Source organism: Sorex fumeus, unplaced genomic scaffold (assembly GCF_029834395.1).
Source record: "Sorex fumeus unplaced genomic scaffold, SorFum_2.1 ptg000098l, whole genome shotgun sequence".
Taxonomy (NCBI): Eukaryota; Metazoa; Chordata; class Mammalia; order Eulipotyphla; family Soricidae; genus Sorex; species Sorex fumeus.
In genome coordinates this window covers 53,580,463-53,607,987 of record NW_026606155.1, presented here as the reverse complement: position 1 = coordinate 53,607,987, position 27,525 = coordinate 53,580,463, and the positions used below count along the sequence as shown (strand labels likewise).

General features: G+C 36.2%; 1 protein-coding gene across 6 annotated transcripts in view; it reads left to right on the top strand.

Annotated features, from left to right (window-relative positions):
- The window catches only part of LRFN5 (leucine rich repeat and fibronectin type III domain containing 5), a 294,340-nt gene that overhangs the window by 95,538 nt on the left and 171,277 nt on the right, over positions 1-27,525 (top strand). The window contains exon 2 of one of the 6 annotated variants that reach the window (XM_056133639.1): positions 15,888-15,990. The exons of the other annotated variants lie outside the window; for them this stretch is intronic. The gene's annotated coding sequence lies outside the window, so the exon portion shown is untranslated. The remainder of the gene's footprint in view (positions 1-15,887; positions 15,991-27,525) is intronic. 6 annotated transcript variants of the gene reach the window in all.

Here is a 27,525-nt window from a genome sequence, read left to right as displayed (position 1 = left end):
GCTAAATGGTAAGAACATTTTAGTTAAGCTGATTCACTGTATTATTATGATATATTAAAAATTATCATTATTTTAATTATATAATCAAATATTCAATCAGAATTAAAATTTCCATATTTTCTCATAAGATATTTTACAATTAATTTTTTCTAATCAAGATTGAAATGAGTTCTAACAATGGAAATTAGTTGATATTTCTTGGATACTATCTAATCTACGGATTTGTCTTTTCTCCCTGCAATGAATTCACTGAAGACTCTTATGCAGTTTCTTGTAGATACACACACAATAGATATTGTTAAGTGCAACATTTTCACATATTTTTCAAAAATAATTTTAGTACTTAAGTGTAGGAAACACTCTTTTGTCCTTCCCCAGGTAGCTTAGGTTTGTCAGGTCACACCCATCTAAGAACATTGAACTTGTATTGTAAGCAATGTCCTTTCTGTGTGGACACAGGAAGACAGTTAATATTATGCTTTGTAACTTGGGAGTTGATTGACTCCAAATAATATTTACTCCTGGGCATCTGATTTCTTGACTCAGTTGCCCTTAGCTCCAAGCACCCCAAAAGCAGGGTCCCGACGAGGGACTGAATGGACCCAGGGCAAGCAGTGAGCTACCTTGGCATCGAAATGGGCCAGGCCAAAGAGCCACGATACTCAACTATAAGTTGAGGGCATGAAAATGGACAAGTGCTATCATGATCCAAAAGTAAGTAACGACGAAACTAGGACCCTGCTGGAGCTAGGAAGATTAACCTGGCCTGAGGACTGCGAAATGTATAGTGAGATGTTCTCAGAAAGAACCAAACTAAATTTATATCTCTTACTGTGCTCATACAGAATGACATTGCTAGAAATATTAGAAGTAGATTTATTACAACTATTTAAGTAGATTACTAACTGAGGGAAGAACACACCCTTGTTGGGATCCCACCCTTGGGTGGATCTCCTAGTAATCTGAAGTAATCTCTGTAGATGAGATTTTATCCTTGAGTTAATCTCCTGGAGGAGTGGTCTTACCTCTCTTTGTTGATTCATCAGTATACAACCCACCTTTATGTCACCGCCTTATGTGACTGCTATATAAACTAAGACGTAAACTCGGAAAAAGAGTCAGAAGCGAGAGAGCTCGGGCTCCAGAGATCCAGAGTCAGAGCCAGAAGGAGAGAGGTTCCAAGATTGAGGCCCAGGAGAGAAGGAGGCAGAGAAAGACAGGAGTGAAGAGGATTGGAATAAACTACTATTGATATAGACCGGCCTGGCCCTCGTTTCTTCTTCCGTCTGCCCTTGGCCAACAGCCGTTCTGATCCAGGCCACACACAGTGGCTCAAGAGCACCGAACGCAGGCGGTGAGACAGTGCCATCCAGTGAGCCCGTGAACATACAACCTTCGGCGTGATAAGATTTTACACTTAAGTACGGCTTCATAAGGTTTAAATTCATGTATGTGTGTGTGTTTGTGTGGGTGTGTGTTTTCCCAGCATAGTGTTGGAGGTTGCTTCTGGTAGTTCTTGGGGGACCCTATTGTGCTAAAATTAAAGTGGGCCTACTGAATACAAAGTATGCAAACTAATCCTCTGAGCTATATTCCAGCAAATATATAAGTTTGATATTCTTTGTTGTGTTTTTTAAATCAGGAAGTGCAAAAGGCTTAAATTTCTTTATAGTACTATGAATGTGACACTTCTGCTACACAGTTACTTAACAACTGTTCATTAATAATTTGCTCCTCATTATTAAAATTTATTATTTTATGAAGGTTTGCAATATGGTGATGTTATGTCTATGAAGAAAGTTCTACCGCTTTTTAGTAATTAATTGAAAATATTCTGGAAATCAAAATAATCTCACTGTCTGCTTTACTTAGGCACAATTTCTGTTGAGAAAAAAAAGCAAGATGGACACTTTTTTCTTTCTTTTATTTATAAAACTTCTATATTTTTTGGTTTGCTAAAATACTCCATCTATAATCAATACATGTGGGTAGCCAGAGGTCTCCATCTTGGCTTTGTGAGTCTGTACATTCCTCACAAGCACATGGCATCCCACCACGCGGCCCTTGAATGATGTAATCTGGCTAGCCTCTTTGTAACTCTCCAATCCTTATACGGCTATCTTGACTTTCAACTGACCATTAGCCACAACAGAGATCAGCCCATTCTGTTTCGCAAGCGCCACCTTAAGGTATATAAATGCCTTGCAGACAATAAAGCTGGTCGCATGTTCCCCATCCCAGACGTGTGTCCATCTCTTCTCATTCAGGAGCTCCCTTGCCCAGGATATACCTCATAGATGGATTCCTGCACCCTAAGCACCCCATATCACCCCACAAATACATTTTTTATTGATTGGTTTGATTGTTTATTGACTACCGCATAATTAAATTATCTAAAATTGGTTAGTATAAGCTTTATTTCACTTAATCACTTAACTTCCCATTAGTCGTCGATTTGCTCGAGCGGGTGCCAGTAACGTCTCCATTTGTCCTTGTCGCGTGCTAGTGTAGCCCAATGGCATCTGTTCACTCCGGGAACATGAAGGGCCTCAAACTGATCGTTCATGATCTTGACGAAGAAGTCTGACCATCTGGTAGGTGGACGGCCACGCGGTCTTTTGACATCCCGTGGAATCCAGTCAGTAACAGCTCTAGTCCAACGGTCGTCTTTAAATCTCATTACGTGACCAGCCCATCTGATTTTCGACACCTTGGCAAATGAGACAGCGTCCCTGATCCTTGATCGTCGATAGATGTCAGAACTCCGGATTCGTTCTCTCATTTGAGTGAAACGTGATATTCCAAGCATAGCTCTTTCTATTCTTCTTTGGGAGACCTGAATAGCTTTCTCATCTTGTTTGCTAGGGCCCAGGTCTCTGAGGCATATGTTAATGCAGGAAGAACAGTGGAATCAAAGAGATGTGCCTGGAGCCGGAGGTTCTTCGTCCTCTTAGCTATTTCTTCGACGTTCTTGAAGGCGTTCCAAGCCGCTCTCTTCCTCCTGCGCAGCTCGGGTGCCAGGTCATTTGTCATGTTGACCTCTCGACCTAGGTAGACATAGCTGTTGCATTCGGAGATGGTCGTTCCATTGAGAGCGAATGGGGCGTCAGGAACAAGGCTGTTTCTCATAAACATTGTCTTCATAAGATTCAGCTGTAGTCCTACCTTTCCACACTCACGGTAAAAGTCAGCCAGCATTTGTGCCGCTTAGCTGATGTTTGGTGTTATTATTAAAACAATGTTATCAGCAAAGCGGAGGTGGTGTAGTTGCCGACCATCTATCTTCACTCCCATTCCTTCCCATTCCAGTCGTCGCATGATGTTCTCGAGGGTGGCACTGAAGAGTTTCGGTGAAATGGTATCACCAGGCCGAACCCCTCTCTTGACATCAATGATCACTTCGTAGAATGGTGAGATCCTGGTAGTGAATCCGCAATACAGCTCACGGAGGATACTGATGTATTGAGTTTGTACGCCCTGATTGGCTAGGGCTTCAATGACCACTTCCGTCTCAACAGAATCAAAGGCCTTCTTTAAATCAATGAACGTTAGACAGAGCGGCATCTTGAACTCCCGAGAAACCTCAATGAGCTTGGTTATCGTGTGGATATGGTCGATGGTGCTGAATCCTTTGCGGAACCCGGCTTGCTCGCATGGTTGTCCTTAATCTAGTGTTCTGCCAATCCTATTTAGGATGACTCGAGTGAACAACTTGTAGATGACAGACAATAGGCAGATCGGGCGATAGTTGCCAATGTCATGGATGTCTCCCTTCTTGAACAGTAGTACGGTCCTGCTGGTTTTCCATTGGGTCGGAACCTTGCATTCAGACAGGTAGCAAGTGAAGAGCCGAGCCAGTGTATTGATGAGTACTGACGGCAGGTTCTTCAGGTGTTCAGGTCTGACCTTATCTGGGCCGGGTGCTGTTTGTTTCTTTACCAACGAAATGGCGTGTCGGATTTCGGAAGGGAGAACGTTGGGGATGTCATATCCATCCTGTGGAATTTGGTATGTCAGCAAGTGGACATGGCTATCGAAGAGAATTGAGTAGAAGTCATGGATAATCTTCTCCATTGCCGTTCTGGAGGATGTGATGGATCCATCAGGACGTCGGAGGGCAGTCATCTTGGTCTTATAGTTGACGAAGGACAGGCGGGCGTTACGAATACTTTTCCCGGCTTCTGCCGCATCTACCAGTACTTCTGCTCTTCTCTCTTTGAGGTCTTCCTTGATCGCATTTCTGCACTGCTTTGCGAGCTCGGACATTAGCTTGCGGTTGCCTGAGGCATGCGCCAAACCACGCTGGCAAATTAGCTCAAGAGTTTTCGAAGATAGGCGATTTTTTTTGGCTATCTCTCTCTTGGCTTTCCTCGCACATTCATGGAGGTGCTGAACCAGTCGATCGTATTCCTCGTCAATGTTGTCAACAATGGCATCTTCCCATGTTGCCGCAATAGTACCAAAGAGTTCCCAGTTGGTGGTCATTCTGGGAGTTCTCTTTTTGAACTTTGCAGTCCTTTCTCCCCGCTCTGTGAAGTAGAATTTTGCACGAAGGAGATGGTGGTCCAATCCCGTTCGAAATTTTGGGACAACAGCCACATCAGTCAGGCAAAACCGTCGATTGAATATGATGTGGTCTATTTCGTTGTGGAATCGTCCACCGGGAGACTCCCATGTCCATCGTTTAGATTCTGCCTTCTGGAACTGTGAGTTACCATGAATGGTCTTGGTCGACTTGATGAACTCAGACAGTCTCTCACCCTGTTCGTTCCATTCTAGGCCATGGGTCCCGATGTGAAGTTCTTCAGCTGATCTTCTAGGTCCTATCTTGGCATTAAAATCACCCACAATGGTCTTGTAGAAGGTGTGGTCTTCTTTATAGAACTTCTCTAGCTCCATGTAGAACTTCTCAATTTCTCTTTCATCATAATGAGATGTTGGTGCGTAGACAAGGAAGATAGAAACTGCAGGCAGTGAGCCACATCTATTCAAATGTAAATGTCCGATTCGGGTTGTTAGGCATTCGAATGAATCAATGCTCTTGGCCAAGTTTGTGTTGACAAGGACACCGATGCCTCCAACACCTCTTTTATCGCATGTTCCGAGGAACAATTCTTCTCAAGTGTCGAAAACGGCATGGTGAGATTCGTGCCTTCTTGTCTCGGTCAGACCAATGATGTCGTACTTGATCATTCGCGCTTGTACCATCCTTGAGAAGGATAAGCTTTATTTAGTGCTTCTTATTTCAATTATTTCAATTTATTTTTGGGCTGGAGTGATAGCACAGCGGGTAGGGCGTTCGCCTTACAAGCGGCCAACATGGCCGACCCGAGTTCGATTCCTCCGCCCCTCTCGGAGAGCCCGGCAAGCTACCGAGAGTATTCGATATGCCAGACACAGTAACAACAAAGTCTCCAATGGAGACGTTACTGGGCCCGCTCGAGCAAATCGACGATCAACGGGAGGGCCTTTACCTTTTACCTTTTACCAATTTATTTTTAAGAGTCTTCCTTGCTTATGGCCAGAGCGATAGCACAGCGGGTAGGGCGGCGTTTGCCTTACACGTGGCCAACATGGCCGACCTGAGTTCGATTCCTCCACCCCTCTCAGAGAGCCCGGTAAGCTACCGAGAGTATTCGATATGCCAGACACAGTAACAACAAAGTCTCCAATGGAGACGTTACTGGGCCCGCTCGAGCAAATCGACGATCAACGGGAGGGCCCTTGCTTATGGGGCTGGAGCAATAGCACAGCGGGTAGGGCATTTGCCTTGCACGTGGCCAACCCGGTTTCGATTCCAGCATCCTATATGGTCCCCTGAGCACCGCCAGGGGTAATTCCTGAGTGCAGAGCCAGGAGTAACCCCTGTGCATAGCCAGGTGTGACCCAAAAGGCCAAAAAAAAAAAAGTCTTCCTTAATTATGTGTCATATGAACTCATCTGGCCTTTTTTTCAGATCTAGACCTGGAATATCATTTTTCTAGACTTGGAATCACTTTTAATAGTCATTTTTCACATTGTTTGATAAACTGAATAATACTTAAGAAATGAGCAACAATCTAGAAAAAATAAACTAATATTGAAAACTCAGATTTGAATTGAGGTTTCTACTTTTGGGACTAAACTTAACTGAAGCCTTTGTGGATATTATTATGTATTATAAGCTCAAATATTGTGAAAGAATACAGAATTGTAGTTTTAAACGACAGTATATTTCATAATTTGTAACTCAAATATCAGGGCTATTCTAAGACAAAATTTAAAATTTTTTAATAGATTTATTATTAGCATGGTATTATGGGATTTAAAAGATTTTACTTTTAAAGAAAATCATTTAAAAAATATATATATATGCATTGCATACTATCTAGTTAGAAGTTATATGGAATCCATACATTATCAAAACATTAGTGTTGATATTTGAAATAATTCTGAATACTATTAGATTGCCCTAGAGCGATAGAACAGTGGGTAGGGTGTTTGCCTTGCACAAGGTCGACCTCGGTTCAATTCCTCCATCCCTCTCGGAGAGTTCGACAAGCAAGCTACAGAGAGTATCCTGCCCACATGGCAGAGCCTGGCAAGCCCCCTGTGGTGTATTGGATATGCCAAAAACAGTAACAAGTCTCACAATGGAGACGTTACTGGTGCCTGCTCGAACAAATCAATGAACAATAGGAGGACAGTGCTACAGTGCTACTATTAGATCAATAGCTTCAGTTCCCAATTACTTTGAAAGAACCTAATATTAAGGAATTTTTATTGCGTGCATATTTCTGAATTTTCAGCAAATTATTCCTGGGCTAAGTCTCAGGAAGAAATTAGTGCTAATTTTCTGAATTTCTTGAAAAAGTTAATGTGGTTTTATTATGCCAAATGTATACTCAGTCTATTATTTTCTTCTAACAACATGTGTGGATGACAAAATAAGGTATTGGTTTTCTAAAAGTAACATCAGTTTGCTTTTTTATCATTATCAACAAAAAGAATATATCATAAAATGCATTCTTTTGTTTGTCTTTGGAACACACCTGGCAGTGCTCAGGGCTTATGCCTGGCTCTGTACTCAAGGAATACATGTGGTGTGTCTCAATGGACTATGTGGGGTGCCAGAGATCAAAACCAGTTTGTCGCATCAAGGCAAGCCCCCTATGCACTGTATTATCTCTCCAGTTTCAAGATGTATTTTTATTGGGATTTTACATTTATCTGTAGTCTATAGTTTCATGGCTTGATTTTAAAAAGTACTAAAATTAATGGGCTGGAGCGATAGCACAGCGGGTAGGGTGTTTGCCTTGCATGTAGCTGACCCTGGTTCGATTCCTCTGTCCCTCTCTGAAAGCCCAGCAAGCTACTGAGAATCTCCTACCTGCAGGGCAGAGCCTGGCAAGCTCCCCGTGGCATATTTGATATGCCAAAAACAGTAACAAGTCTCACAATGAAGACGTCACTGGTGCCCGTTCGAGCAAATCGATGAACAATGGAAGAACAAAGCTACAGTGCTACTAAAATTAATAATTGGGAAAGTTATTAAAATGTGTTAATGACTTGGTTTCTGTTAGAAGTGAAGACAGTTACTATCAGAAGATACCTCAACAAACCTATTGTGGTAACAACAAATGCTGGCTAAATACAAAACGTATTTTACATATGTATATAAAAATCCTCTCAGAAAACTAATAGTTATTGACTAAAGCATTAAAATGAAGTGAAAATAGGGGTCTGTAGAGGTAAGGAAATTATAAGTTTGCTAGTGCCTGAGAGAAGTGCAGCTTTCATTCTTTGATGGATGCATATATTACTGGGAAATGGAGATAAAACCAGGGCATATTTTAGATGTAGTCACTGATAAAAAGATGTACATCTTAATCCAAAATCCTAGAGAGCGGCTTAGTGATGAGTCTTTCGCTCAGTGAAATGATAAAAATAGGATAGGTTTTTTCAGACATAATAGGATAAAAACAAGCAAATTTTTCTACCTTTAGCTTAGTATTAGGACTGTGGGTGATTGATATAGAAGTTCCTGAGAATTTCAAACTTTGAATTGAAAATCATATTATAGAATAGATTTTTGATCTGGATTTATAGTAAATTATGTTTTAAGCAAATATTAAACTATAAAATATTTCAAATTGAGTTCCTGGTTAATAATGTGTATAAATAATGTGCAAAAAATAATGATACTTTTTGTCTAAAGAAATCTTACTTCCATACAGGACTCAAATGGTTTCATAGATGTCTTTTAAGTAACACAAACTCAACAGAAAATATTAGAAAATACATGAGAATAAAAATCTCTATGAATGAAACAAGAGCAAGTTAAGAGTAATTCAGAAAAGAATCATATTCATGGTTGTCATATTTTAAAATGACGTCAACAACCAGTTAACTAAAGAATTAGTAAAATTGAGGATTTGAAAAAATGCACAAAAGATAGTGGAATCTGGTATATAAAATAAATGACTTATTGATAGACATTAAAAATAGTGTCTAATGAGAATCTAATATATGTTCAGTATTTTTCTGTCTACACACATTCTGTATCCCATTTTGTACAGTACCTTTTGTTTTTTAAGAAGGATGAAATATTTCTTCAATTATTATAATTTACTCTAAAACAATATAAATTTTGTGTTTTATTTCTACTTATCATCTCATAAAAGTTATCTGTACCATCAATGTCATTTAAAATCAATCTATTTAATAGATTTAAACTTGAAAATTGTAAAAATAATATAGACAGGATAATCCAAGGCCTATTCACTAAATCACTGTTTCACTGTAATCCTGCTGTTCCTCGATTTACTCGCGTGGTCGCCAGTAATGTCACTATTCATCCCAGCCCTGATATTTTACCAGCCTCTCCTACTCTCCTAACTCGTCTTTCCCAATGATTAGAGGCTCTTTCAGGGTCAGGGGAATGAGACCTGTTATAGTTACTGTTTTTGTCACATTGAACATGCCACAGGGAGCTTGCCATGCTCTGTCTGTGTGGGTGGGACACTCTCGGTAGCCTGCCAGGCTCTCCAAGAGGCATATATATATATATATATATATATATATATATATATATAATATAGAGAGGCATATATAAATATATAGAGAAGCATATATATATATTTATACATATATAAATAAATATATATATTTCTCTCTAAAGGCGTTGCCTACTGTCTGAACCCCATCAAACATGATGTGGTAATTAATTATGGAAAATGGGTAGAAAGTTGGAGCGATAGCACAGCTGTTAGGGTGTTTGCCTTGCATGGGGCTGACCCAGGTTCGATACCCCCCATTGTATATGGTCCCCCAACCACCACCAGGATTAATTCCTGAGTGCATGAGCCAGGAGTAAACCCTGTGCATTGCCTGGTGTGACCCAAAAAGCAGGGGGAGGGGGGGACACGCCAGTCTTCTGATGTCCTTTCTGACTTACTAAGATAGTTTGGAAGTCTCAAGTTTAAACTTTGATATTAGCACATGAAAACACTTGAACTGTCAATGTTTATGGAAACATAAGAAAACTTTATTTTGATGGCTTCTTTTCCTCTGTTGTTTGAAAAACAGCTAAATTCCTCATTAAAATTGCCTGAGGCTTGTAACTAAAGCCTTGCATTCTCTGAATTTTATTTCACTTTAATTTCAGGGTCTAGTTCTGCAGCTCTTCCTAGGTAAAGATTCTGAAGTCCAAAAAAATTTCAACTGTTAATAACCATTAATGTTCTTCCAGTAAGAAATTTAGATTTCAATTTCTCTGTAGGTTTAATATTCTGATGAGAAATCTTCGTTTAAACCTTGTCTAACAAGTTCCAAAAACAACTACACTTCTTACATCACTGGGTTGCATATCACTGACTTCTCTAGAATTTATACTTCTGATTTCAACCTGCTTATAACACTGGAATGTTCCACACAGACAGACAGCACTATTGTGGTGGCCTTGGTTACCCCCAGTAATGCTGAACCTGAACCGGCATTGTATTGCTAGATTCAAGCATGAAACTACCTCCCTGGAATAACTATTCTAAAGTATTTCTAGGAAGTCCTACCCTGACTCTTCTTCCAAATGACCATATTAGGTGATCCACTACCAAATGACAACATTTATCATATTATTTAAGTGATTAATACAATGTTGAATTAACACTGGGGTAATAAAAAACAAGTCCAGTGGAACCTGGAAAAAATGCTTGCCTTGCATGCAACTAACTTAGGATCTATTTTTAGTGCTCCATATGGTTCCCAGCACTCCATATGATTCCTGGAGTATACTTGATCTGCGAGGAGTGATCTCTGAGCTCAGAGTCAGAAGCAAGCGCTGCAACGCAATTGAGTGTACTTCTCTCCAAAAACAAAGTTTAATGAAATATAATAGAGAACTATAAACAATCCCACACACACAAAAAAAGAAAACTTTTTGTGACAGAGGTGCCTCTATTTGCAAACTCCAAAATATCAATAAGTCAAGTTGTTATCGTGTTCAAGACCATATTGTAGTTTTGCCTTCTGGTTAGAGGGAAATTGGTGCAATTTCTTTGTGAAACATTTTGTCATTGTCTTAAATTTGAATATGCCCATGTTTTATAAACTGACATTTCTACTATAGGAATATAATTTCTGAAAAATCTACTCGATACCTAGGAGGAGACAAGAATATTCATGACTACATTTCTAGTAATGACTAAAAGTCAGAAATAATTCAAATGTCCACAGAGTAATGAATATGTAAATTTTGACATATTTATGCATGTTAAATGTAAGATATGGTAGTGAAAATGAACTGTAAGTGCATAAAGATGAAAAATCAATGATATAATAGTATGGAAAGTATAAGACTCAGTATCATGGTCTATCTATATGGATGACCTTTGTAATGGAACAGGAGATTGAGAGTCACAATCACTTTATTTTTAGATAATATGCACTTTGGAACTTTCTCTTTCTCTTCATTGCCCAACAAAACTGAATCATGATTCTCCCCAAGGATTTTTGTTGAATCATGACTTTTATTATAAAAGGATCTATATGTTATTAATTTATGTTCCCACAGGCAAGACTGTAATACATGATACAAAATTAACACACAAAAATTGTTACTAAACTTACAGTGTACATTATTTGTAGACAATTCCTGGTTAATGATTTCAGACTAAACTACTCCCTTCACCATAGTGAATTCTTGATGCATACTCATTTTTTTTTTCTTTTTGGGTCACACTCAGCGATGCTCAGGGGTTATTTCTGGTTCTGCACTCAGAAATTACTCCTGGCGGTGCTTGGGGGACCATATGGGATGCCGAGAATCGAACCCGGGTTGGCCGCATGCAAGGCAAAGCCCTACACGCTGTACTATTGCTCCGGCCCCTTGATGTATGCTCTAATAGGAATTTTATTTAGATTAAGAGTTTCCTGCTATTTTTCAAAATGCAAAAAACAATGAAATTTAAATTTAGCTATCGAATACACTAAATATCATCATGATATTTTAGAAATTTTCACTTTCACAGTGTATGATCACTTCTCTCAAATTCCCCCAGACAATTATGTTATATAAAATATGATGGGAGGGGGAAGAATACAGAGGGGTTGAAAGATTTCCAGGACCCTCATAATCACAAGTAATATATTCACAAGGAATGAAATTATATATTAAAGTATAATGAAAAATAAGAGAAAATAAAGCATTTATTTTCCTGACTATATTTAGTGCAATTATTATTTTTCAATGGTTTGTTTAAAAATCAAAGAGGGGTTCCACTAAGACCAGATATTTGATATTATTTTGTTTTTCTCTTTGTTTCTTTTCTCTGTCATTAGAACATTCTATCTCTGACCCAGTTTTTTCCCTATTCTACGATTCATCTTTTCATGATCACAAGTTTGGTGTTAATATATCTTCCTATTACTGTGTGATGTTAACATTATTCTTTACTGCTATTAGTAATTTCTTTGTGTATTTTGATGATCCATCATTTGGTAAATACATATTAATAAACACTACATATTTTTACTGTTAAAGCTTTTATTCATTATAAATGTCTATGCTTGTATCAATACTATTTGTTATACTGGAAATATATTTTACCAGATAGGTATAAATTTGCTTACCCCTCCTTTAAAAAATTAGATTGTTGTTTGCTTGTAGGATAGTTTAAAAAACTTTTAATTTGGAGCCAGAGAGATACTAAAGTGGGTAAGGCACTTGACTTGCAATCAACTGACCCAGGTTCAATCCCTGACATCCCAGGTGGTCCCCTGAGCACTGCCCAGAGTGATACCTGAGTGCCACGCCAGGAGTTACCCTGAGCAACAACCTTGTGTGGTTGAAAAAGAAAACAAAATTAAACAAATTAAAAAGACTATGAGAAAATAAATGTTTTATTAAAAATATATTTATTTTTTATTTTGACCCTGTTTTATTCATTGGTAGTTTTCTGTCAAAAACAAAAAAGTTGAATTTATTTATTTATGATCCATTCAGCTACTTAGTGGCTACTTAGTGGTGAATTCGGACCACTAACATTTAGGATAATTACTGAAACCTGAGAATTTATTGTTATTTTGTTGTTTTAAATTGTAATTATTTTTCTTTATTTTTTGTACTCGCATTCTCTTATGTCTTAGTATCTTCCTTTGGTGTCATCTTTAAAATATTTCTATTATTTATGTTTTTAATGGGTTTTTGTTTGGAGATTATTATGACATTTATCTTAAAGTTGTATAACTATAAACCATCAGACAGATTAATCTTGAAGTCATTCTAATCCTCCACATTTTAACTTATTTTCTTTTAAGTCCAAAACTGATGTGACATTTTGAGAGAGGTAGAACTTATTCATTTAGTTTTTTATTTCATTTCACTGGAGTCTTTTTAGTATTTTTTGAGGGTCAATTCCTTAAATTTATGATTTTAGAAAAATACTTTACCCCTCTTTCAATTCTTAGTGATGATCTATCAGGCTAGAAGATTCTTCATTGAAAAATCCTCTTACTCTCAGCATTTTAAATGTATCATGATATTTCATTCTGGCTCATGGGTTCTTTTGAGAAATCTATGGATAACCTTATAAGGATTCTTCCTAATATTATTTTTTCTGTACATGCTTTAAAGTGTTTCTCATATAGTTTCAAATATTTAAATTGTGTGTTTAGTATCTATTTGTTTGGGTTTATTTTGTTTGTAATTCTTTGAGCCTCATATCTGAATGCCCTTTGTCTTCCTCAAGTTAGTGACATCCTGGACTATTATTTCTTCAAGTAAGTTTTTTTTTAATTTTTTATTTCTTCCAGTCACCCATTTTGGACTGCTACAGTGTAGGTATCGTTATTCTCAAGGTTAATTCCACATGGCAATATTTTTTTATAATTCATTAACATTTTTGCTTGTCTCTTTTTTTCCCCCCAGTGCTTCATAGTTTTGCTTGCTGATTCTGTGAGCTGCTACTTCTGGTCTACAATTGAATACATAGATCATGTCCCTTTTAGTTCAGCTATTATGTTCTTTGTTTATATTATTTATATATGAAGCATTTTGTATCTTTTCTATATTGTATTTACTATTTTGATTATAATTTGCTGTTCATGTATCAATAATCATCATTAGAACTATCAATCTGAATTCTTTATATAAGTTATCTAGTTTCATTGCATTTAAATTATCTCTGAGCTTTTGTTTGGTTCTGTAATTTGTATACTCATTTATGTCCTTGTTTTGTTTGAAGCTCCATGCTTTTGTTCCTTCCTGTGATATATAAGCTTTAAATTAGCAATTTAAATTAGCAATATCATCTGGAGGGTCTCATTTTAGTTTGTTTGCACAGGTTATTGGCATATGTATTGCTTTTCAACTGACACTTCTGCACCTGTTTTAATGACTGGACCTCTGGTACCAGTGCTGAGAAGTGGGAAGAAGAGAGGTTCCTACTGAGGACTAAGATTTTCAGTCTCCAGAACTGTGGATGCTTGGCTATGGGAGAAATCTACAAGCATCCTCTCTACTAACCCATTTATCAATCATAGGTTTCCCTGATGCTTCATTTTAACATTGACCCCTTAGCTGTGATCTAGTTCTGGTTTGTAGCCCCTGCCGCTTGTATTTTTCAAATTCTTCAGGTCACTTATGTTGAATTTTTCCATTATTTGTAGACAGATCCATTTTAAGGGTTACATTAGCCTTCAGTAATTGTCTTTTCCATGTCAACTCCAGAGTTTGACATTTTACATATTTTATATCCCTAATAGGCATTGCTTAAAAGCATATTCTCTTGACCTCAGCAGCATTAATTTTTTAGGTAAGGTAAGTCTTTGTTGGAGGGGACTCGTCTGTGAACTGTACTTTGTTTAGCACAATTTTGGTCTTTACTTCTACATACTAGTAATACCTACCTGTTTTTAAACTTAAAACTGTCTTCTGATAATGTCAAAACCCTCTATGAAACAAAATAATGTCTTATTGAGAAAAGAAAAATGAGATTAAGTGAAAGAATATTTATCCTATTTATACATGAAAAATTTGAGGGAATAAGTTTAAATGAGTATATTGAAAACTGAAAAACTGGAACATGTAAGCACCAAAAATTTAACTCAAATATTTATAATTTTTACTTTGTAGAGTTCTTTTGCTTTTTAGCTTCAGTCTCAATGCAGAAAAGTTTTACTATTATATAATATTAAGAGAATTTGATAAATTATGAGCTTGCTTTTATTAGTATTCTGATGTATGATACCATTTTGCTACAAAAGCAGTGCTCAAACATAGCACTGTAGCACTGTCCTCCCGTTGTTCATCGATTTGCTCAAGTGGTCCCAGTAATATCTTCATTGTGACACTTGTTGTTACTGTGTTGGGCATATCAAATATGTCATGGGTAGCTTGCCAAGCTTTGCCATGCAGGCAAGATACTCTCGGTAGCTTGCCGGGCTCTCTGAGAGGGGCGGAGGAATTGAACCCGGCTCGGCCGGGCCAGCTGTGCACAAGGCAAACGCCCTACCACTGTGCTATTGCTCCAGCCCTGCTCAGACATACTCACTTATTAAAAAATAACTACTTTCAGGGCTGGAGCAATAGCACAGTGGGTAGGGTGTTTGCCTTGCACGCGGCCAAGCCAGGTTCGATTCCCAACATCCCATATGGTCCCCCAAACACCGCTGGGAGTAATTCCTGTTGCATGAGCCAGGAGTAACCCCTGTGCAATGCCAGATGTGACCCAAAAGCAAATATATATATATATGTATATATATATATTTACTTTCTCCTACTATCTCCTACTATTCCAAAGTGAGCTATGTTGATCTCTTCTTGAATGACAAATTTTACAATGTTTTCAGTCACTGTTAGATATTACACATTTTTTTAGATTCCTTTATTTACGGTTACAAAAATGTTAGAAATTAAATACCCTATTCTCATATTTTTCAATTACTTTTTCTTGAAGTTTAATGATATCTTCTTTTAAAACTCAGTACTGTTTCAGACCCAAAACAGTTGAAAGGCAGAGTGGGGATTGAGTTTTTTTTCATTTTTTATTTTTTATTATTTTTTATTAGTGAAACACCACAAGGTACAGTTATAGACTTACAAATTTTTGTGCTTGATTTTCAGCTATACGATTATCAAGTACCCATCCCTCCACCAGCGCCCATCCTTCACCACCAGGGGTCCCAGCATCCCTCCCATCCCCCCCCCACCCCCCAGCCCATCCATCCCACCCTGCCTCTGTGGCAGGGCATTCCCTTTTGTTCTCTCTCTCCTTTTGGGTCCTGTGGTTTGCAAGAGAGGCATAGAGTGGCAATCATGTTTGGTCTATAGTCTACTTTCAGCATGTTTTTTTTTTTTTCTCATTTGCTTTTCTCCTTTTTTCCTTTTTCATTTTTTTCCTGGTTTGCAGTGAGGTTAGAATTTGGAAAGAAAATGACTTAGAGACAAGGAAACTGTTCACTGTTTGGACTGATGCTCTCTGGTATCAGTGCTTCCTGGAATTGGTGAATTTTGTAAGCCAGCTTTTCTTGTGAGATACTTTAGAAATTAATTAAAGATAGTGATTTTTCATTTTTCAGAGATTAAGTATTTCTTCTGGACTGCTATGTATGATACTTGTTCAATTTCCTGATGTTCATCTCTTGCCTATTTGGAAGAAAACTGAAATAAACCAAAGAGCTTCTTTCTAAGCTTAAAAGGCATCAGTTTTCATAGTTGTAATCGCCTCACATAGATGTCACATGTCTAGCCACATGATACCCAGGGTTTCACATCTCATCAGCTAAAAATACAGACTTTAGACTCATCATTGGTTGAAGTATAGTCCTCTATCATTGCTATGTTCCTAAACATAATACAGGTCATATAATCTCTGACATTTAGTTTTCTAAGCTGTAGTTGAGTATCTATGTGAATTTCCTCTATAACCTCTAAGAGGCAAGCATCAATCTCTTGGAAAAATCCCTGATGATTCCCACTTATTTTAGGAAAGAGAATCACAGTCTCTTTTGTATGAAATATAAAAGGTGATAACACAACAATATTTCTTTAAATTGCTGAAAAAGTCTTTCTGCAAAGCTTTCTTTGGTCTCAAAATTCTTTTCTATTCAAGAAGTGGATGATAGACCTAAAGTTCCTAAATTGGCTTTAGATCACTAATATTGTAAGTGCTGTATCCATGTTCCATCTTTTGGCTATGGAACAGGAGGTGCTTTTTTTCACTTTTGTGTTGTTAGAGAACTTGATGATGTCTTCTAAAACTGAGAAGGAAGTGCCCACTGACACCTTTTAGAAGCGGAGGAAATGGAGACAGGTTGTAATTCAGATGTTGAAAAGAGATACTAAGATCTAACCATGGTCTTAGATTTTTGTCTCAGACCTTGTGAAACAATTTGCCCCTCTATTAAAAACCTCAAAGTCCTCTTCTGTTAGAAATAAATTCCATACTGCTTTATTGAACTTAAATACCTGACAGAAAGTTCACAAGTACTAAAAACTCCAGGTTCAACAGAACCAGGAATGGGTGACCTCCCCCCTTTCTCCCCTGTTTCCAGCAACTTGACAGTCACGCCGACAGCCACCTCTGGCTGGTACTAGATAATCTCATCAACGGCCATGATACAGAGACTTATTATAAATTTCTCAGAAGAGAGCATAAAAACGACACACTATAGTCATGTCAACGCACCCTGGGCTAGGATTTTTCACTTGGCGTATCCTGGAGGGCATCGGGTGAGGCCCCTACCTGCCCCAAAGAACCCAGCTCCAACAGCTGAAAACCTCCAGAACTCAACCACTGACATGCTCCCGGCAGCTCTCCATTTGGGCTTAACCTCAGCCATGAGTTAACCTACTCCTGAACTGACATCTCATACCTCATAGCACTAAATATTCCAGGAGTAGCACACAACATTTGATGGGAATTAAAGGACAAGGCAACTAATCTTAGAGGGAAATATATTTTTGCACAAAATGCTCAACCTTTAACAACATGTTAGTAATCTTTTATCACTGTATCACTGTAGTCTTGTTATTCATTGATTTGCTCCAGTGGACACCAGTAATGTCTGCATATGTCCTAGCCCTGAGATTCTAGCAGCCTCTCCTTACTCGTCCTTCCCAACGGTGCCGCATTGGAGGCTCTTTCAGGGTCAGGGAAATAATACACATCATTGTTAGTGTTTTTGACATATTAAATATGCCACAGGAGCTTGCCAGACTCTGCTGTGCGGGCATGATACTCTTGGTAGCTTGCTGGGTTCTCTGAGAAGGAGACCCAGACTATTAGAGGTCGAACGGCCGCATATGTGGCCATGCACTTCTGGGAGTTTTGTTTTATAGTCTCTGGATCTTGATTGTTGATGAGATTTTATGGTGCTTAGGGTAGTTTGTGGGTGTAACTGCCTCGCTACTGGAAAATGGGGGATCTGGGTGGAGGAGGCCCAACCCCGATCTGTGTAGGCTTGGGGATCTTAGCCCCTGGGTTCCTCTGCCAGTTCTTTCATGCGTGAGGCTCGTCCGAGCATGTGGAGAGTGGTCTTGAGCATGGTTGTGGCTGGGTACCAGAGTTTTGCGGCTGCCAGGGCTCTGCTTGGGGCAGGGAGGGAAACTCAACCTGCCCCCCTCTGAAGGGCCCCAGTGAAGACAGCCTGGCAGTGGGCAGGAGACTCTTTTATAGGACTTAATGGTCCCTGGGTGAAATACAACAATCTTCACACACTTTCCTGTAAGGATACTTTTGTGGAACACTTTAAGTGGTTTATTCATAACAAACAATACAAAATAATTTTGTAGTGTTTGGGGCAGTGGTTGGGGTTTGGGATGGAAACTTCCAAAATATGATGTTGGAAGGTTTTATAGTGGCGGGATAGATATTCAAATATTAAATGTAATTAAATATTGTGAACAACTTAATAAAAATAAAATTAAATTAAGAAAGAAAGTTCACAGGTATATGGTTATGTGATATAAGTCTAGGATATGTTCTTCTTACTTAGTGTTGCTCTTTGAAACATTACTAGTAAAATGAATTATTTTTAAAAGTGAGTATAAAGCTTCCTGAAATTAGTGAACCATATCATTTACTGTCAGGTTATGTATCTTTCCTTTGATTTATTCAAAGTAGATCAGAAAAGGCAGAGAAATGTGTCTTTTATTAAAAATAGGCAAATGCTAATTTTCTACCCACTTAGGGCTATATTTTACAGTATTGTACGTTATTTAAATCATAACACAAAATGCATGATTTTTGAAATTTAAATGTTTCATTACTTATTTTGCCACTTCTAGGGTGGGAGCTCTTTCCATGTTGAATAAACATAATAGTTGATTTTCTTAATTCTCATTTCTTCCCGAGTGCTTTGTGTTTGTGGCCTAAAGTGTAGATGATTGGTCAATGCTCTACATCCTAGTACTGATTAATATATGCCAGTCAAAATAACCCCACTAGTCTTGTTAGTGACTGAACCAACAGCAACTCTTAATGACTGGCATCCCACTACTCCTATAAGACTAATCAGGTGATCACTATGAGGCCCTTGAAACATGTAAAATCAGATAACTTTTATGATTAGAAAGAGTCTCTTAGGCTAGAAAGCTGCAATAGTTGGGTTAGATTCTTGGTGCTACATGTGGTCCCATAATGCCCACCAGACATGATCCCTGAGCACAGTCCACTGTCATCCCCATTCCCCCCAAAAAACCCAAACAAACAAAAACAAAAATAGAAAAAAAAAATAAAAAAAAGCTCCTGCAACTCTTCTTGCAGTAGGCAGAGCAGGCAGGACTGAGGGGTTGGCTGTTTCAGAAGTCCTTCTATAGCCTCCAGGGGAAGCAGCCTGAGGATTGAGCTGAGCAAGCTAGAACAGTGTATCAATGAACCTGGAATCCAGTGACATTTTCATTGCAGGGTGGAGAGCAGGGTTGGGTTGCGTTTGCACTGGAGTGGCAGTTTGTGTCCAGTAAACAGAACCCTGCCTAACCTGCATGGTGCAACAAGTTTGGTCCCTGATATCCAGTGTGTTCTTAAAAACGCAGCAATAAGGTAAGGAGAGGAGGAAAACTGCAATGACCTTTCTGAACTGCTTTTCCCCAGGAATCCCAGAATTGAAAGCTGGCAGAGTATTCTGCCTTAAGTTATCGTATAAAAACCAAAGACACTTTGAGTACCAGCTATAGTAAACGGGGGTCAGGCATTTGCCTTGCATGTGACCAATCAGAGTTTGATTCCTGGCACCACATATGGGATCATGTGTGCCTGCAGAAATGATGCCTGAGTGCAAAGACAGAAGTAAGCCCTGAGCACCTCTAAAGAAAAACAAAAACAAAGAGAATCAGTATAGTCAGGACTTTTTTCTTATCATTATTTACTCTTTCCTTAACTTTGAACATTCATGTCATTTAAAAGGCAGCTATAAACTTATTTATTTTTATTCAGTTTAAGTCTTTCCATTTCAATAAAAGTAGTGAATTTTTATATGTTATTATTTTAGATTGATTACTTTTTAAACATATAATTTTTATAATGTGAAAATGCTTCAAGAGGATAGCATATTTTTAATATTCATATTGTGTGATGTTTTATATCTATTATACATATGTCTATTTTAAGAAATTACTGGTGAAATTATCCTATTATTATTAGAGCCATTATTCCAAGTCACCCACATACAACCTTTATTCCTCACTAATATTTTAATCATGAAACCACTTAACGCACTTAGTAATCTTATAACCTTTAGTTTACCTTTAATAAAGAAAATATTAACTTTATTTTCTTTAACAACAACTTTTTTGTTTCTAACAAATCTAAAATTGTTAAATCATTTTGTCCTTATTGATTTTAGTACTTTATATTTTAGAGCATTGGAAGATAAGGCAGAGTAGAAATAAATTAAACAAGCAGAGATTTTTTTTATTGAGTCACCGTGAGATACAGTTATAAAGATTTCATGTTTGAGTTTTAGTCATACAATGATCAAACACCCATCCCTCCACCAGTGCACATCTTCCACCACCAATGTCCCCAGTATACACTCCCCCCACCATCTTAACCCTCCCCCTGTTTCTATGGCAGACAATTTCCCTCTTACTCTCTCTACATTTTGGACATTATACTATTATCAATATAAATACTGCGAGTCTATCACGTTTGGTCCTTTATCATCTTTCAGCAGACATCACCCATCTTGAACAATCTCTCCAACCATCATTGACTTTTCTATACCAGCTGTCTTCTTCCCCAACCCATGATGCAGGCTTCCAGCTATGGAGCAATATTCCTGCCCTTGTCTCTATTGTCCTTGGGTGTCAGTCTCATATTATGTTATTTTATATTCCACAAATGAGTCCAGTCATTCTATGCTTGTTCCTCTGTTTCTGACTCAGTTCACTTAACATAATACTCTCCATGATCATCCACTTATAAGCAAATTGCATTATATATCTTTCCTGATAGCTGCATATTATTCCATTGTGTAGATGTACCAAAGTTTCCTTACCCAGTCCTCTGTTCTCAAGCACTTGGGTTGTTTCCAGATTCTGTCTATTGTGAATAGTGCTGCAATGAATATACAAGTGCAGATGTCATTTCTACTGCAATTTTTTGAACCCTCGGAATATATTCCCAGAAGTGTTATTGCTGGGTCATATGGAAGTTCAATTTCTAGTTTTTTAAGGAATTCCCATATGCAAACAGAAAATTTTTAAAAAACTTTCTAAAGTTTTCAGTAAAGTACAACAAAAAGGTCACCTGCCTGAGGACATTATGCTAACTGAAATAATCTATTATAGACAAACAGATACTGTTTGGTTAAATTTTCATAATGTATCTAAAAAAAGTCAAACTTAAAGAAAAAAAGAGCGATTGTTGTCAGTTGGGAAGTTTGGGCATGAAACAACTGAGTTGTAAAATTTCACTTAGAGACTAGGAATAAGTTTTATAGATATGCTATACAACATTTTGTCTAGAGATAATAATATTATACTGTATATTTAGAAATCTGTTTGGAAAACATATCTCATCCAAAATGTTCTCATTGCAATTAAAAAAAATATACTAATGGCAACCCTTTCAATACAATATAATAAATGGGTTTTTAATGACTTATTTAGATGATTTTTCCAAACATTGAAACTCATGCTTAATCTGTCATATTTAACAAAATTTAGACAGCTTTTAAGTTTGGAATATGACTCTTGTATCCATCAAATTGCAAATTAAAATCCTATGAAACCAATTCTATGTTCTAATGTGTTGCAATGAAGACTGAAATAATTTGTACTAAAATTTTTGAACAATACTCATATATTTATGTGAAGTTAAAATTAAAAGTACAAAAAAGTTAAATTACAGAATATTTTAAATAGAAAATAGTATAAAGTAGTTTTGTCTTTTACTTTTAGGAAACAAATATGCATACCTTAAAAATATAATATATAGTTGTTCTTCCTATTAGAATACATATGATCAAAGTAAACAAGGCTAAGAAATTTAAAATTAAAAACATATTAACTGGGATGTAGTAACAGTATACAGTATAATTTATCATTAATTAAATTTAGAAATGTGATAAATGTGATCAGTGTTTTTTCATCTATAGACTTATCTTGTTCATAAACTATAGTGTTGTCAGTTCTTATGTCATCTCTCCAAAGCCACAAACAATTTATTTATTTATTTATTTATTTATTTATTTATATCTAGAGCAGGCTTGGGTCACATTCGGGGATTCTCAGGGGTAGCTCCTGGCTCTGCACGCAGTACTGGGAGAACCCTATGATATAGCAGGAATCGAACTGGGATGGCCCATACAAGGCAAGGGCATTATCTACTGTACTATCTGACTCCTTTCAACTTATTTTTATTGTAGCACCACTAAAACATTTAGCTCCCTGTGAATATATTTGTCCTTTAATTTGTTTTTTATTTATTTTTTTTGGCTAATGTATAGTATTTATATCTGGGGAATATTAAGAAACAAAGTCACGATAAGAAATTAGGATAGCCAAGTGAGCAGCCTAATGCTTATGTTCATGTTTTCAGCTTTCAATTTGTTTACTTGAATTCATGCACTGTTTGTACTTGATATCTGACTGATCTATATTTGCCAACTTTATTTCTACATATCACATAGCATCATTTCTGTATTTCATTATGTTAATTCTAATGAGATAACTTCTCATCTTTTCAAACCCATACCAGATACTTTCCACTACTTCACACACGGGATTTAGCTAGCTGTTTCAAAATAAACACCCAGAAATCATCCTTAATTCCTGAGTTTTTGTTATATACTTTTAGGAGCACAACATTTTGAATATATATTCCTATTTATCTTTTAACCTATTCAATTTGTCATGCATCTGTATATTATTAAATTACTATAAATCAACACCTACCTGTATGATTTTTACTGAAACTTTTTTTTTCAAATAATTCCCAGTGAATATATTTATTTTTCAATTTGTTTTTTTGTTTATTAGTTTTAAGGGCCACAATTGGAGATACTTGTTGGTTGCTTTTGGCTCATGGATAGTGAGTCACTCAGGTCATTCTTGTGGACCATGAGTTGCTGGGAATGAAACGTAAACTTCTTACATGGGAGACAAAAACACTATATATAAGCCCTAATTAAAATATTCTTTAAGATCTTCCAGGTAATCAAAATTTATTTCAAGGGCATCCAGGTTTCTGTATGCTATCAATATGTTTTTATTTTATGTAATAATTTCACTACTCTGAACTCTCATATAATATTATCCTTTTTCTTATGTTGGGCAAATAAACATTATAAAATGTTATTCTTTGATGTATTAACTGCTTATATGCTAAAAAAATTAAGATACATTTGGTTGAAATTTCTCATAAATTATTTATTTGGTTGTGCTTTTACCTAGTTATTTTAAAAACACTCTTATAAAACTAGTGATGAAATGATTGATGATCATAATATAATGAGTTTTATAAAAAGTACAGCATTACTTAAATAGCTTGACTTGTTGGCTAAGACTGTCCCCATTTAGACACAAAGGGTGATGCACGGTTTTGATTTTCCTCACTTACTGTTTTCATGATCTTTGCCCCTGAGTATGTTACTTTATTGACTTGATTGTTCAAAATTATACATGAAGTCTTTATAATCGCTTTTCTTTCCTAGAAGGTTTCTTATTTTTTTCTTCCCGTATTTCTTTCAACCAAATTTCCCTTTCTTAGGCATGCAAGTTTAGCAAAATTCAATCTTTGTTAAGTAAGAAATACACTTTTTCTTGCTTATATGTCTTAGAGCAAGTAACACACCTGTAACCTTTCAGGAACATTCTAGAAGTACTATCGACAAGCAAACCTATAGCTTATTTATTTCAATGGAGATACTATGTTGCTAAAATTAAAGTTCTGTGTGCTCCCATAATTGCATATGAACAGTTACTGTCACTCTTCTTAGCCATACTTTCTTTGCACCTAAAGAAAGGTTCAGTTTTTGTTTTGCTCTTATATTTTAATGGCTCTCATAGGCATAAGTCACTTACCTTTAAAATATTCTTCAAACCTTGACTTGCCATATTCTTCTCTCAAATTATTCTGTTATAAAACTTTTAGTTTTACTTCTTAAGCTTATAGAGTTTATCCCATATAATTATAGTATGGGTAAACAAAATTAATAAATATAAGAATGTAGTAACATGAATAATATAAATCTTAGTAAAATATTATATGAGTACAAATGGTGTTTGTTATAGCAGCATATTCATTTGGCATCATGAAAATAAATCACGATCACTGTCCTCCCATTGTTCATTGATTTCCTCGAGCAGGCCCAGTAACGTCTCCATCATGAGATTTCTTGTTACTGTGTTTGGCATATTGAATACAACATGGGTACCTTGCCAGGCTCTGCCGTGCGGGCGAGATACTCTCGGTAGCTTGCCGGGCTCTCCGAGAGGGGCGGAGGAATCGAACTCGGGTCGACCATGTTGGCCGCTTGTAAGGCAAACGCCCTACTGCTGTGCTATCGCTCCAGCCCATATGAAAATAAATAAAATACTGTAACTGTATGTATAGAATAATTATTTTTATGTGATATTATTTCTTTGGCTTTTTCCCCACCTTTTTTTGTATAACTTATGCTTATGTGAAAGTAATTCCAGAACAGGGTCATAGTAACATAGCATTTTGTAAAACTTAATGAAATTATCAATGAAGATAATTTAAAAGTTAATTTTATGTTAAAATGGTGAACTGTTTATTGGTAACAATTAGCCTTACATAGCATTTAGTACAGAAATATTGTAGGAATGTAAAATTAGTAATTGAGGAAAAGCATACAAAGTTAAACAGCATGGCAAAAACAATTAACAACATAAAAATACTTTGAAGAATAAAAAATTTTCAAATATGCAGATTTGAAATCTGAAAAATATGAATTTTTGTACTGACAATACCTTTGGCTGCACAAGAGACTTTAAGTCAAAGTCTTTTTATTCTCTATATGCCTAAAACATTCCAGCTGTGAAAGTGTTGAGTTGTTGGGCATGTGTGTGGGAGTGTGTAAAGTATGGATGTGCGATCAATTATAGGAGCAACTATTCTGTCTTACCAGACTGGCCATTTGCAGCATGACTTAAAAGATTTCAGGATATAAATTACTTTCTAGTAGTGGTATTAGAGTGAATACTGAAAAGGGAAAGATAATAATAAATGAATAAATAGTTACATACATATTGAAGCTATATATATATATTGAATTATATATATTTTGAAGTCTACCCAACCTTTGCTTTAGAGGTTAATTCTAAATACTTTTATTTAGATAGTAAGGCACTGTTTGTTCATTTTTATTTATTGGTTTTGTGGCCACACCTAGCAGTTCTCAGGACATACTCCTGACTCTGAACTCAGAGATCCTGGTGGGGCTTGAGGGAACTTATATGGTGCAGGTGATCTAACATTGGTCAGCCATGTGTAAGGCTAACACCCTATCATTATACCATCTCTCCAGTGGTATAGTTTTTTCGCCTAAGACATCTGTTGTAAAAAACATACAGAATTTTCCATTGTCCCCTTCAATGCTTTGGAATGCACTGCTTGTATTATTTAATGTTTATTGGAAATATGGAGAGTCTACTATAAGAAAACAAGTTAGGTCAATTTGGATCTATTTCCATTTCTGTTGTTTTTGTTGTTTTTGTTTAATATATTCTTCCTAAGAAATTCATTATCTTTTTAAAATTCATCTTTATCTTTCTTTTAGCTTTATTCACATTAACTATCTCTAAGGAGGTTTCTTTTCTTTCTTTTTTTTTTTGTCTTAAGCAGAACTTCTATTTGTGTTTGATGATGCAGTTATACAAACCTATCCTTATTTTCAGGTCAGTTATCCTTTAATGGAGAGATTCTGGTGATGATGTCAGCAGTATTACTCCTCTGTGTGTGGATTTTATAAAATTTAAAGAGCTGTACCTTACTGGGCAATCTGCCATTAATCCCATTTATTGGGTAAACTTGCAGGGTCAGCTAACACTAAAAGGACATGCAGACAAAATTAGTTTGTGTTGCTTATTTTTTGAAGAAAACACAAATAAAATACTGTAACTACTTCTTTGAGAGTTCAGACTAAACAAAAAAGAATCTATATCCAGAGGAAAATAAAAGCCCAAATATAATCACTCAGCAAAAGATCTCACAGTGTCTAGCCTTATATAAATAGATCAACTTAATGAAATCAAAGACTCACAAAGAATGAAAAACACATTTACCCTTTCAAAAAATTATATTCCAACATTCAACTATAAAAATGAAACAAATATAAACTCATTACCTATGTGTATTTTATTATGTGAAATATGAATGAAAGATAGAATATGATCCTGATCAATGTTTTTGTTTTAATTAAAACTCATTTTTCTTAGAAAGTAGATTAATAAACTTTAATACTATCTTTAGTTACAGAGGAATTGTATTGTTCTAGATGTGTAACTTTCTCTTTAATTCTTTATGATTAAGAAAATCCACCAAGTTTACTGCATAAGATTGGGAAATTTTCCAAATTTTATAGCAGTATTCATCGTGAAGCCAAAAAATTTTATGAGTCTCTTGGTTCTAATGTTCTTAACTCAGTTGAATGTCTGAGCATTTTAGATGAGAGACATTTTTATCATTTTGATAAAAATGGCAACTTTAATTTTAATGACCCCATCAAAAATTGATAAGTATGTTGTTTTGTGAGAACTTTCAAAAATAAATTTGCTAAAAAACAATTCTAGAGATCAATTTATTTTGGCCTCAAAAATTCACTTTCAGCCCAGCACATAATTATTTACACATGACATGGCTATTACTATTTAATATTTTTTTAAATGTGGGGGTTCACTCTACATGGGGAAAGGAGAAATAATATAGGGGTTAGTATCCTTGCTTTGCACATAGCATACCTGGATTTGATCCCCAGAATCACATATGGTCCCCAGAGCTTTGCCAGGAGTGATCACTGAGCACAGAGGTAGGAGTAAGAACTGAACATTTCTGGACTTTGCTTCCCACAACAAAATTTAAAAGAGGGATTCAAAGCATTTATATCATTCATTTTCATATTATGGATATAAATAAAACCATATATGGTGATAATTGTCTTAAATGGATGTCTTTTAAATCTTTTTATTGCATAGATGCCATAAAATGCTAATCTTTAAAACTTAAAAATGAAAATGCTCATTACTGGCCAATATTTTGACAATTATTAAAGATAACGACTATGTCTGTCTCTATTCTGTTCAATTTTTTTATCATTTTTAAATTTACTTTTAGCAAAGTTTACAAATTTACAAGATGTTTTAATGGCTCATAAGAATGGAATGGTCTGTTGAATTCTAATAGAATGATAGATATGGTCTTCATATGTCAGTAAGTAGAAAGACAAAAAAACTTAAGTATTAAGTTTGTGGCATATGGAAACTAAAATGTGACTTATGTCTGAGGAATACCAGTTAATTGTTGACTTACTGTAAAGAGGCCTGTCATTATAACATAACTAGCATTTAGTGATTTCTCTATC